Source organism: Musca domestica, unplaced genomic scaffold, assembly GCF_030504385.1.
Source record: "Musca domestica strain aabys unplaced genomic scaffold, Musca_domestica.polishedcontigs.V.1.1 1, whole genome shotgun sequence".
Classification (NCBI taxonomy): Eukaryota; Metazoa; Arthropoda; class Insecta; order Diptera; family Muscidae; genus Musca; species Musca domestica.
Window position 1 is genome coordinate 42215433 of NW_026712114.1, and position 13848 is coordinate 42229280.

The 13848-nt window shown below is 35.0% G+C and overlaps 1 protein-coding gene across 1 annotated transcript in view; it reads right to left on the bottom strand.

Annotated features, from left to right (window-relative positions):
- The window catches only part of LOC101893475 (octopamine receptor Oamb), a 242466-nt gene that overhangs the window by 213915 nt on the left and 14703 nt on the right, over positions 1 to 13848 (bottom strand). The window contains exon 2 of the mRNA XM_020036170.2: positions 7795 to 8226. The gene's annotated coding sequence lies outside the window, so the exon portion shown is untranslated. The remainder of the gene's footprint in view (positions 1 to 7794; positions 8227 to 13848) is intronic.

The window sequence follows — 13848 nt, forward strand, 5'->3', positions numbered from 1 at the left end:
CCTCTACACTCTACACTTGCTACCCAAGTTTACAAAATAAACACAAAACTGACAGTTTGGACATTTCGTCTTTCATGGAATGAGAGATGAAATGGAATTTCATGTGACATGCGACTAATTGACATTTGAATTGGGGTTCAGGCTACAAATGTAAACATAATAATTACGACAACGAACCAACGCAAAAAAAAACGGAACGTTATTTACATTATTTCCCGACCTGTGCATAATTTGTAAATATTATTATTTTCCAGATATATTTTTAGAACAATTTTGTTTACAGTCTGTTCTTCGCTGTCAATCATTTAGTTTACAAAAAATTGGCATATTAGGTTTTTTCCATCTATAATTTTATCTGAGTTCGATCTAATCGTCAATGAAAATTTAATGATTGTTGATGGAAATTGTTTAATTAAAAAAAAAAAAACAAATATAAACAAAAGTATGGTAGATAATAACGATATCTGTTATGGACGATGGAACTTCTCGAGCACATTAGGGAAAAGGTTAAAGAATATAGAAGACTTAAGGATCTTCGAAGGACCATTTAAGGTTTCATGCTCAGATGACCTAAAAGTCTTCCATATAACCTTGAAGAAGACCTCTAGGTTTTGTATAGGCCAAAGAAGGCCATAAAGTTTTCAATAAACCATGAAAGACCTCAAAGTCCTCTTTACACCATTGAAGACCTTAAAGATCTTCGGAAGGCCATTTAAGGCTTCATGAACAGATTACCTAAAAGTCTTCGATAAAACCTAGAAGAAGTCATTAAGGTTTTATGTACGCCACAGAAGACGTTAACGTCTTTAATAAACCCTGAAAGACCTCAAAGTTCTCTATATACACCATTCAAGACCTCTTAGTCTTCTGGATTCCATAGAAGACCTTAAGGTCCTCCAGAGACCATAGAAGACCTCCAGATCTTCTAGATACCATAGAAGACCTCAGTGTCTTTTGGAACCCATGGATGACTTTAAGATTTTCCAGATTTCCAGAAGACCTCAAAATCTTCTGGAGACCATGTAAGACCTCTATTTCTCCTAGAGAGCATATAGAACCAAAGAGTCTTAATATATCATAGAAGATCTCTAGGTCTTCTAGATACCATAGAAGGCCGTTAGGTTTCTAGATGCCATAGAATATCTCTAGGTCTTCTAAATACCAGAGATGAAGTTTAGGTCTTCTATATACCATAGAAGACCTCTACGACTAGAACATCTCAAGGCTTTCCAGATACCGTAGAAGACCTCAAGATCTTCTATAAACAGTAGGAGACCTTCAGATCATCTAGATACTACGAGAGACATCAATATCTTCAAAGTTCTCCGAAATTATGGAAGACCTCAAAGTCTTCTAGAGACCATAAAAGACTACAAGGTCACAGGGTGAATAGCAGACCTGAAGATCTTCTAGAGACGACATAAAACCTCTATTTCTCCTAGAGAGCATAGAGAACAAAAAAGTCTTAATATACCATAGAAGACCTCAAGGTCTTCCAGAGACCATACAATACCTCTAGGACTTGTAGAGACCATATACTGCCTCTAGGACTTTCAGAGATCACAGAAGACCTTAAGGACCATATAATGCCTCTGGCTCTTCCAGATATCATAGAAGACCTCAAGGTCTCCTAGAGATCACGTAAGACCTCTATTTCCCCAAGAGTAAGCATGGAGATCCAAAAAGTCTTAATATACCACAGAAGAGCTCTAGGCTTCTAGATACCATAGAAGGCCGTTAGGCCTCTAGATGCCATAGAAGACCTCTAAGTCTTCTTAATACCAGAGATGAAGTTTAGGTCTTCTATATACCATTGAAGATCTCTACGACTAGAAGACCTCAAGGTTTTCCAGAGACCATAGAAGACCTCAAGGTCTCCTATAAACCGTAGGAAACCTCCAGATCTTCTACATACCACGAGAGACCTCAAGATCTTCCAATTTCTTCGAGATTATGAATGACCTCAAAGTCTTCTGGATACCATAGAAGATTTCAAGGCCTCAGAGTGTATAGCAGACCTGAATGTCCTCCAGAGACCACGTAAAAGCTCTATTTCACCTAAAGAGCATAGAGAACAAAAAAGTCTTAATATACCATAGAAGACCTCAAGATTTTCCAGAGACCATACAATATCTCTAGGACTTGTAGAGACCATATAATGCCACTAAGTCTTCCCGAGATCATAGAAGACCTCAAGATCTTCTAGAGACGACATAAAACCTCTATTTTTCCTAGAGAGCATAGAGAACATACAAATCTTAATATAACATAGAATACCTCTAGATCTTCCAGAGACCATAGACTACTTCTGGGACTTGTAGAGACCATATAATGTCTCTAGGTCTTCCAGAGATCATAGAAGACCTTAAGGACCATATAATGCCTCTGGCTCTTCCAGATATCATAGAAGACCTCAAGGTCTCCTAGAGACCACGTAAGACCTCTATTTCCCCAAGAGTAAGCATGGAGATCCAAAAAGTCTTAATATACCACAGAAGAGCTCTAGGCTTCTAGATACCATAGAAGGCCGTTAGGCCTCTAGATGCCATAGAAGACCTCTAAGTCTTCTTAATACCAGAGATGAAGTTTAGGTCTTCTATATACCATTGAAGATCTCTACGACTAGAAGACCTCAAGGTTTTCCAGAGACCATAGAAGACCTCAAGGTCTCCTATAAACCGTAGGAAACCTCCAGATCTTCTACATACCACGAGAGACCTCAAGATCTTCCAATTTCTTCGAGATTATGAATGACCTCAAAGTCTTCTGGATACCATAGAAGATTTCAAGGCCTCAGAGTGTATAGCAGACCTGAATGTCCTCCAGAGACCACGTAAAAGCTCTATTTCACCTAAAGAGCATAGAGAACAAAAAAGTCTTAATATACCATAGAAGACCTCAAGATTTTCCAGAGACCATACAATATCTCTAGGACTTGTAGAGACCATATAATGCCACTAAGTCTTCCCGAGATCATAGAAGACCTCAAGATCTTCTAGAGACGACATAAAACCTCTATTTTTCCTAGAGAGCATAGAGAACATACAAATCTTAATATAACATAGAATACCTCTAGATCTTCCAGAGACCATAGACTACTTCTGGGACTTGTAGAGACCATATAATGTCTCTAGGTCTTCCAGAGATCATAGAAGACCTCAAGGACCATATAATGCCTCTATAGGCCACTTCAAGTTCTTCTAAAAACTAAAGGTCTTTAGAAGACCTCCAGGTCTTCTAGAGACCATAGAAAACCTCAAGTTTTTCTAGAGATCATAGACGATTATAAGATTTTTTAGAGACCTGAGAAGACCCCAAGACTATAGAAGATCTCCTCCAGAGATTATTGAAGACCTCAAGAACTTCTAGTGACCAAAGAAGACCACAAGTTATTCTAGAGACTCTAAATCCCATAGAAGATATTTAGAGTCTATAGAAGACTTCAAGGTCGTCTGGAGCCCACAGAAAATATCAAGGTCTTCTAGAGCTCTGAGATCCACGAGCATTATCTTACATCTACTATAATAAGTGCAACTTAAAACACCATTGAGCAGCCAAGGTGATCTGAAAAATGTCTCAATTAATTTTTTTGTTTTAATTGCCCATAAACCCAAATAGCAAATATTGGTTAATAACTTTTCGTGTTTTACATTTTTCTTTTCATTCGCGTGTTCTTTTTTTTTTTTTTTGCTTGTTGCTTTCGCAATTTATGTTCTCTGGCACAGCAATTGTACAATAAGTAAATGTACAACATGTAATTGTTGTGCGATAGACAAGTTCATAAAAATAAATTGCAAAAATGTTTATCTCTCTCGTTTGCAGGCAAATAATCCACTGCAGCGCCATTCAATTTTGAAGCATTTTCAATATTTTCATTTAAATGTGTACGCTCGGACCTAATCCGAGTCGAACATAAGTCGTCGTCGTTGTGCGCAAAAAGCGAATAGAATTGTCATTATTTCTGTTTTCTGTGAAAAGCTATAGCTAAAGTGATTTTGCGCGAAAAAAAATCGTTAATATTTTCTTTTTTTTTCATTTTGTAATATTTTTGTTCACTGTTACAGTTTTGCAAATTACTCATAGAAAACAACAAGAACAACAACAACAACCATGACAGATATAAGGCGTTGCAAAGCGAGTGGGGGTAAGTATTGGTGGTGATGTTGTTACTTGGATCGTCTATCGTATTGAAGAAAAGGAAAAATCTAGCTGAGTTCACTTTCGAAAACTGGTTGACAACTAAGCGGCGTTTTCTGTTTTTGCAACAATCGTTCCGTTAAAGATAACACGAATAGGCAACCAGCTCCAGCCCCCATGCCCACATAGTACAGCAGCACACGCACCAAACGAAGTGTCGGCATTTTTTAATTTTTTTTTTTTTTTTTTTTACTACACTTTGACTGACATTCAATATTATTTTTATGTAACGAGATTCCCGCCTTATTGCTTATGGATTTGGGTAGTACTTTTTTCTTTTTGTTGTTTATACTTTTTTTTTCGTTGCCTATTACTTTACATAAAATTGCACTTGCTACTTGAAATAAGTTTCGTTCAGTTTAACCTTAAGGCCAATAAATGTTCTACATAACAATATTGTTATTTAAATTGTTGTAGATAGAAACGATATATTTTTTTAAATTAGCCTACAGAGGCTTTGGATTTAAACGGATTTTTTTTTTAAATTTGGGAAAATAAGTTGTTTTTTAAAGATAAAACGATTTTGTGCGAAATGTGTCGAATTCCAAAAAAAGTTGTTCACTAAAAATAAAAAAAGAAAATTTTTGGAAGTACGATAAATTCCAAAAATATGAGAATTGAAGGTGAACAACGTTCGATGTCAATGTCTTCAACATTTGACAAATAAATTTATGTCCTTTTTGAAGGCGACTTACCAACAATTTTGGACTCATATATTACATTTTAAAACTAAATCTGAAAGAACAAATATTCATGAAATTTATGGTTATTACGGAATAGAGTAACACCTTATTTGAGAATTATTGGTCTTCAAAATTTCAAGCTTTTGCAAGAGAGATACGAGAAACAGAGGGCAACTATGTAACATGTTATCACGTGTTGAATATACAGGGTGAGATAAAAAAAACTGCAACAAAGTCAAACGCCATAATTTTTACATTTTTACACCCTCCACCATACTATGGAGGGTATATTAATTTTGTCATTCCGTTTGTAACTCATCGAAATAATGATCTTAGACCCAACAAAGTATATATATTCTTGATCAGCGTAAAATTCTAAGACGATTTAGCCATGTCCGTCTGTGTGTCTGTCCGTCTGTTGTAATCACGCTATTTTTCGAACAAATTGAAATAGAAGGCTAAAATTTTGCACACATGTCTATTTTGAAAGTAGGCAGACTAAGTTCGTAAATGGGCCATGTAGGTCCACGTTTTCTTATAGCCCACATATAACGGTACCTCCCTATATTCAGTATTTTGATGATTTCAGCAACATTATTCACCGGAATTGTTTCAAATTTGGTGTTTGAAGTTCAAAATGGATACTACAGCCTAAGGCAGAAAATTGTCTATACAGGTCCACGTCTTCGTATAGCCCCCATACAACGGTACCTCCCAATATTCGGTATTTTGAAGATTTTAGCGTCATTATTCACCGTAGTAGTTTCAAATTACGTATTTAGAGTTCGTAATGGGATCTACAGTCCGTGACAGAAAATTGCCTATGCAGGTCTAGGTCTTCGTATAGGACCCATATATCAGTACCTCTTTATATTCGGTACTTTGATTTTAGGTACAATACTCACCGAAATTGTTTGAGATGTCGTATTTGAAGTTCGTAATGGAAGCTACAGCCTGTGATAAAAAATTTTCTATGCACGTCCAGGTCTTCGTATAGCTCCTATGTAACGCTACCTCCCTATGTACGATATTTTGATGCTTTTGGTTACATTATTCACCGTTTATTTCAAGTTTCGAATTTGAATATGGTAATGGCTTTGACAAACAATGCCTATGTAGGTGTACGTCGTACAGGCACTAAAATAACGGCTGTAATCGGTATTTTTAAAATGTTAACATAATTTTTGGCGAATGTTATCTTTTTCGAAAATTTTCAAATTCGGTCTAAATGCTTTTTTACTGGTTTTTTAAATGTTATTGATTGAAAGCAAAAAATGTCGGAAACAGCATCCAATTGTAGACTAAGTTTAGATTTGTTCGAATTGGTCATCTTTGGCACGAATTATGGCCTTCAAACGGCCAATGAAACCGCCAAACGCTGCCCGAATGTTGCTCTGCAGTATTTTGGTCCATTTCCGGCGAAGCGCTTGTTTGAGGTGATCGACACGTTGGTATTTTTAGTGCCAATCTTGCTTCCCAAAATACTCCAGACACAATAGTCCAACGGATTGGTATCCGGAGATTTTGGTAGCCATTGTGTGCTGAAAACGAAGCGAGGAACCTCATTTTATAACCATTTTTGGGTGGCGCATGCTGAGTGCGATGGTGCCGAGTCCTGTTGAAATGTCCAAGGTCTGCGGCCGAAATGTTTGCGTGCCCAAGGCTTTAATACACCCTCCAGACTATTTTCGCTATAATATTCGGCTTTTATTCTGATGCCACGATCGATTATTACGAGCAGAGGCGACCATCGGCTGTTATGGCGGCCCACACCATCACCATGGCCGGTGCTTGAATTCTGGTGGCCAACCGAAGGTGTACATTTTCAGCTGACCACTTTGGCAAGAAAACACAATCATTTTTTTGTTTACAAACTGCTGGACAACGAATGTTTTCTCATCGGTGAACACCAAATTCGGCAGATCACCACTATCGGCGAAGCTAAGCAACTCTTTAGCTCTTTTGAGTCTATTTTCTTTCTGTTGCGGTGAAAGTTCTTGCACTTTTTGGTTTTACTTCGAGCTCATTTTTCAATATTTGTGGGACAAATGACCAATATCAGTCCAAGTGACCTGAATTTTGGTACTTCCAGCCGAATTCAGTCTAGAAGCAATTACTTCAAATTTGGTGAAAATTGGTTCAGATATAGCTATTGCTCCCATACAAATGTTTCATCCGATTAGGAGGTCATAGTTCGTGCCAAAGGTAAACAATTGGAACAAATCTAAACTTATTCTAAAATTTGATGCAATTTCTGATATTTTTGCATTCATTCAATATAATTAAAAAAAATGTAAAAATTATGGCGTTTGACTTTGTTGCAGTTTTTTTATCATACCCTGTATATTCTTTAATATAGCCCTTCTAGAAGTCATATCATACCCTCTATAGCAATGCTATTTTGTGTGAGAGGTACAAATGCCTCAGTCAATATGTTGGAAATCGATTCAGAGATAGATATACCTCACCGACTTTTGATATTTCTTTACTACTTAATTATTCGAAACTTTTGTCAATGAATATAAATGCTCTTTCGCTTTCTAATCGATCAACTGAATAGAAGTACTTGATTCGTTGCTCTTCAAAATAAATACTATATTTTTTAATTTTAAAAAAAATCCCTTGCCCTGGATCCATGTTACATGCGACACCTAATTTTTTTTGTAGCCAAGTTATACACAGAAACTTTTGCCCGCCACTGTTCAGCCAGACATCAATCAGATTTTTGCATTTCATTTTTGTATTACAACATGTATTGATGTCGAGTTACAAGCAATGCTCGCTCAAACACATCGTAATCGCATTATGGTTATTGAAATGTAATATTACAGGTCGCAGATGAAGTGTGTGAGTGCGTGTGTGCGTGCGTGCGTTTGTGTGTTCAATATAAAATTTTGCAAAATTGAAATGTTACCTTTTTAATTTGTGAATGGATTGCTGTTGGCAAATTTCAATCACTTTCAATTTTGTTGTTGCAGCTGCAGTTGATGATTGGTTGTTGGTCTTTTCTTTTCGGTAGTAGATCTTTGCTATTGTTGTTGTATTCTCAGTTAATTACAGGTTTTTTGTTTTGTGCGGCACATGCGTTAATTAAAATTTAATTTTTATTGTTGTTGCACTTTTTTTGTAATTTTAATTTCTGTTGTAACAATTTTTGTTGCTGTTGTTCACTGTTTTCCATTTACACCGAGAATGTCTGTCTCTTTGGCATATTATTGCTTGGGGGGAGGTGGTGGTTTTTTGTAATTTCTGTTTTTTTTTTACTTTTTGTACAATCTGTTGTTGGGATATTGGGATTTCACCTTAGAATAGTTTGCGCTGTAATTGCAGTTTGAGTTTTTTAGAGCTGTAATAAAAAAGACCAATAAAAAACGGTTATTAATTATAAGGTAGAAATTGTTATTTCACTATTATGATTATAATTAAATGTTGTAAAATAATGAAATTCAACTCAGTACAAAAACCAAAAAAAAAGTAACAATAAAGTTTGGGCACGCGCAAGCCATTATCTAGGCAATAATAATAATAATAATAATAAACAAATAAGGTTTTTTGTTTATTATTCTCGACATCCCTTTTGACAATGGTTTGTTTTTTTTTTTCTCTATCTTTAATCAGATGAAACTTTAATCAATGCGATTAAAATAGTTATAATAGCTTAATAATATTGTTATGTAAGAAAATTAAATTTCAAAAAAGGCTAAGTACAGAAAAGAGAAAGAGTAGAGATTTGGAGACCTTGTGGTCTTGGAAAGGAGACTTTGTGGTCCTATACAGGAGACCTTTTACCCCCAAGGAAACCTTGTGATATTTCATAGAAAACCTTGTGGTTTTCCATAAAAGACACTTATTGTTTTTATTAGAAGTCCTCGTAGTCTTCTATAGGAGACCTTTTAGGCTTCCATAGTAGATCTTGTGATCTTCTTTAGGAGACCTTATGATCTTCTGTGGTCTTCTATAGGAGACCTTGTGGTCTTCTATAGGATACCTTGTGGTCTTCTATGGAAGACCTTGTGGTCTTCTATGGAAGACCTTGTGGTCTTCTATGGAAGACCTTGTGGTCTTCTATGGAAGACCTTGTGGTCTTCTATGGAAGACCTTGTGGTCTTCTATGGAAGACCTTGTGGTCTTCTATGGCAGACCTTGTAGTGTTCTATTGGAGACCTTGTGGTCTTCTATGGGAGACTTTGTGGTCTTCTATAGGAGACCAACTTCTATAGGTGCATTTGTAATCTTCAATAGGAGACCTTGTGATATTCTATAGGATAAACTGGTCTTCTGTGAGAAAACCGACCAGTATTTTATTAAAAGTCTAACTAGTCCTCTATGAGAAGGCCAACTGATCTTCTATGGAAAGATCACCTGGATCACCTGGAAAGATCACCGTATATCCGTATGTGGAAATCACTGTAGTTTCCGAACGAAATGAAGTAGGTTGATAAAATTTTACTCAAATGTATATTATGTCTGCAGAACTTTTTGTATTTAAAATTAGACATGAAAGTTAACGTTTAGGTCTAGCCCCCATATAACGGTACCTCCCGATATTCGGTATTTTGATGAGTTAGGCGAAATTATTCACCGGAATTGTTTCAAATTAGGTATTTGAAGTTCGTAATGGATACTACAGCCTATGACAGAAAATTGTCTGTGCAGATCCAAGTTTTGGTATAGCCCCACACACCCCCCCCCCCATAAAATAGTACCTCCCTTTATTTAGTATTTTGATGATTATTCACCGATTTTTTTTTCAAGTTTCGCATTTGAATATTGTAATGGCTTATGACAAAAGTTGCCTATGCAGGTCCACGTCTTCGTATAGCCCCTATATAACGTTTCCTCCCTATTTTCGATGGTATTTGAAGATGGTAATGGGAACTACAGATTATGACAGAAAATTGTCTGTGCAGGTACACGTCTTCGTACAGCCCCCATAAACCGGTACCTCCCGATATTTCGTATTTTGATGATTTTAGCGACATTATTCACCAACTTTTTCATGTTTCGCATTCCAATATTGTAATGGCTTATGACAAATGTTGCCCATGCAGGTCCACGTCGTCGTATAGACCCTAATATAACGGCTACATTCGGCATTTTTAAGATTTTAACAGAATTTTTGACGGATTTTATTTTTTTGAAAATTGCCAAATTTGTTCCGAATGGTGGAGGTATTAAAAGTTAGGCCCGACAGAACTTACAATTTTTTACTTGTGTTCCATAAGAAAACAACATTATTCTGTGGGAAACATTTGTCGCTGTATTATAAGACTAAAAGCTCTTCTATGAGGAGACCTTGTAGTTTTCTATAGGATACCTTGTGGTTTTCTATAGAAGACCTAGAAGACCAACTAGTCTTTTGTAAGAAGATCAACTAGGCCTCTATAACTACACCAACTGATCTTCTACTAGTTTTCTAAGGAAATTCAATTGGTCTTTTTTCAGAAGGTCACTGATCTTCTGTGGGAAGGTCACCAGGTCATTTATTGGAGACTTCTTTTGGAGACCGTCTGGTCTCCAATTGGCCTTCTTCTAACTTATCTTCTGTTAGAAAATCAACCGTTCTGCTTTGGGAGACCTTTGTCGCTGTATGAGAAGACCAACTCGTCTTCCATCTGGCCTTTTCCCCAAGGCTAGTTCCACACACATTTCAACTAAAAGGTTAATTTTTGCCTCATCTCCACAAGCATTCCCTTCCCAGATATATTTTTCCGCAATGACAGATGTTTTTACTCACATTTTTTCACGAATTATTTTTGCATTGTTTGACCCAAACAAAGCATTAAAATCCAATTAATATTTACATGAATTCATGACTGTTGTCATCTCGCTGCTGCTGCTGCAGATGTTGTTATTGCTCTTGTCACACTTTAATTTGCTTTATAATCGTTTTTATTGCCGTTGTCGCCGCGGCCGTCGCTGCTCTTCAATTGAGTATCCTCATATTAATTATGTTTCCTCATTTGGTTAAAAAGTCAATTATTTACATTTGATTTAATAACATTTCAGTGATTTTCATTTCAATACAAACTACGTCTGAATGTCGAAATGTCGGCACACTGCGTTCGTTCGTTCGTTCAGACATATACGCATAATTATGAAATTATAATTTGTAAAGTAAAGCATGAAATGAATGCGCTTTGTACATTTCATTGCAGCAACAAATATGGGATAATAAATCACGTAATTGTCGTGTTACAAATATAAATTGTTCAAATGGAAATTATTTTACATTTAATTGAAAACGTATTCTTTAATTTTAATGTCACGAAAAAAGAGAGTAAAGACTTAATGGCGAATGCAGTTTAGTGATGGATGAAAATATCTGTTGTGGAGAGTTTTTTTTCAGCGAAATTAAATGCATCAAAAAGAGTTAAAAATATGTACAAATTTATTTTATTGCCTTCAGGATTTTTATATCCTCCACCATAGTATGGAGGGTATATTAAGTTTGTCATTCCGTTTGTAACACCTCGAAAAAGCCACAGAGTATACATATTCTTGTTCTGTGGAAATCACTCTAGCTTCCGAACGCAATGAAGTAGGTTGATAAAAGTTTAATCAAATATATGCATGTATTTACTCAAATGTCTGCAGGACTTTTGGTATTGAAAATGGGCCATGTAGGTCCACGTTTTTGTATAGCCCCTTATAATGGTACCTATCTATTTTCATATTTTAGTGATGTAAGCGACATTATACACCGGAATTGTTTCAAATTTGGTATTTGAAGTTCGTAATGCACAGGTCCACGTATTCGTGTAGCCCCCATATAACTGCACCTCCCGATATTCGGTATTTTGATGATTTTAGCGATATTATTATCCGAAATTGTTTCAAATTTGGTACTTGAAGTTCGTAATGGATACTACAGCCTAAAGACAGACAATTGTCTGCACAGATCCACGTATTCGTGTAGCCCCCATATAACGGCACCTCCCGATATTCGGTATTTTGATGACTTGAGCGACATTATTCACCGGAATTGTTTCAAATTAGGTATTTAAAGTTCGTAAAGGATACTACAGCCTATGAAAGAAAATTGTCGGTGCAGGTCCAAGTTTTGGTATAGTCCCCATACAGTAGTACCTCCCTTTGTTTCGGTATTTTGATTATTCACCGATTTTTTTCAAGTTTCGCATTTGAATATTGTAATGGCTTATGACAAAAGTTGCTTATGCAGGTCCACGTCGTCGTATAGACCCTAATATAACGGTAACATTCGGCATTTTTAAGATTTTATGTATTTATTATTATTATTATTATTATTATTATTATTATTATTATTATTATTATTATTATTATTATTATTATTATTATTATTATTATTATTATTATTATTATTATTATTATTATTATTATTATTATTATTATTATTATTATTATTATTATTATTATTATTATTATTATTATTATTATTATTATTATTATTATTATTTTTTTTTTTTTTTTTTTTTTTTTTTTTTTTTTAATTGTCAAATTCGTTCCAAATAGTATTCAAAGTTCGACCCGGCCGAACTTACAGCTTTTTTACTTGTCTTATTTTTGTGTAATGTGCTCACATATATCCAACCGTTGCAATAGCGTCCTTGAACTGCTTATTCGACTATTTCATCATTGTCAATGGAAGTACTCTACTCAAATTAACATAATTGAGTTTTGTTTTGCAAATTTGTCATATTTCTGTGTTCGACAACTCTTGTTGTAGTTGTTGTTGCTTTTTTTTTTTTGCATTTCGTTTTAAAGACATCAACCTCCACTCGAATTCACGTTAAATTTTACTACACTGTGCGACAAAGTCGTGGCTAAATATATATTGATGAAGGAGAAGATTTTTTTTTTTTGGTTTTGAAAAAATATTGTTTAAAAAAGCCTTTAAGTGGGAAAATAAAGATTTCATATTACCATATGTTTGAGACAAATATACCCATTACTTTTCTGAGAAATTGATATAATTTTATATACGACTTGTTTTAAAAAAAAAACTTTACAAAGCTTTAGTTTCATTTTACAAAAATCGCAGTTGAAAGTGCTATTGTAGCACAGTGTTATCAGTGTTGCTTTCGAAATGAAGAAAATGCAAACCTTTATGCAATTGCACGTATTCCTCGCATACATATAAGCGTACCGACAGACTAAATGCAATTCGATACAATACGGTTTTTTATTTCACTGCGTCTAGTTCATTTTCACTTTATTTTACATTTTAGTGTTTATTTACTTACGCCAATTTATTTATTAATTTGTAAATACATATGTGGAGTGTAACAAAAGAATTGTTGCACCAATATTAACAAAAACAACAACAAAAGTATAGGTGTTAAATTACTTTCAAACACACACACACACACACAAAACCATACATTTCATCATTGTTAGCCATTGGCCGTGACACCGGCAATAAAAACGGTCTCAAATGAAAAGTTAATAGTCGCCAATAAACAACAAATTTCACACGCAAAAATAACAAAGGACAAAACAAATAAAAACCGCTGATCAGAAAGGCATATGGACTGTTAAATGCTCGTTTTTTAAATGCAATTTTTGCTCAATGAAAACTCCAAATTTCAGGTTACAATCCGATCTGAAACTTAAAAAAGTAGAAGAAGGACAAAAGTAGAAGTAGCGCCCACTAGTTGATATCCTATTTATTTTACTCTAGAAGCTCTACAGTAAAGTAAATCACACCAATTATAATCTTTATAGAATGCGTGTTACAAAGTTGTATATAAATCTGAAATAATTTCATGTAAATTTGACGGATGATTTTTTATGACTTGGAAAGGCTTGAATATAAAATCGGATCAAACCAGCAACAAAGTCAATCGCCATAATTTTTACTTTTTTAATTTTATTGAATGAAAGCAAAAAATGTCGTAAATAGCATCAAACTTTAGAATAAGTTTAAATTTGTTCAAGTAGGTCACCTTTGGCACGAATCATGTCCTTCAAACGGCCAATGAAACCT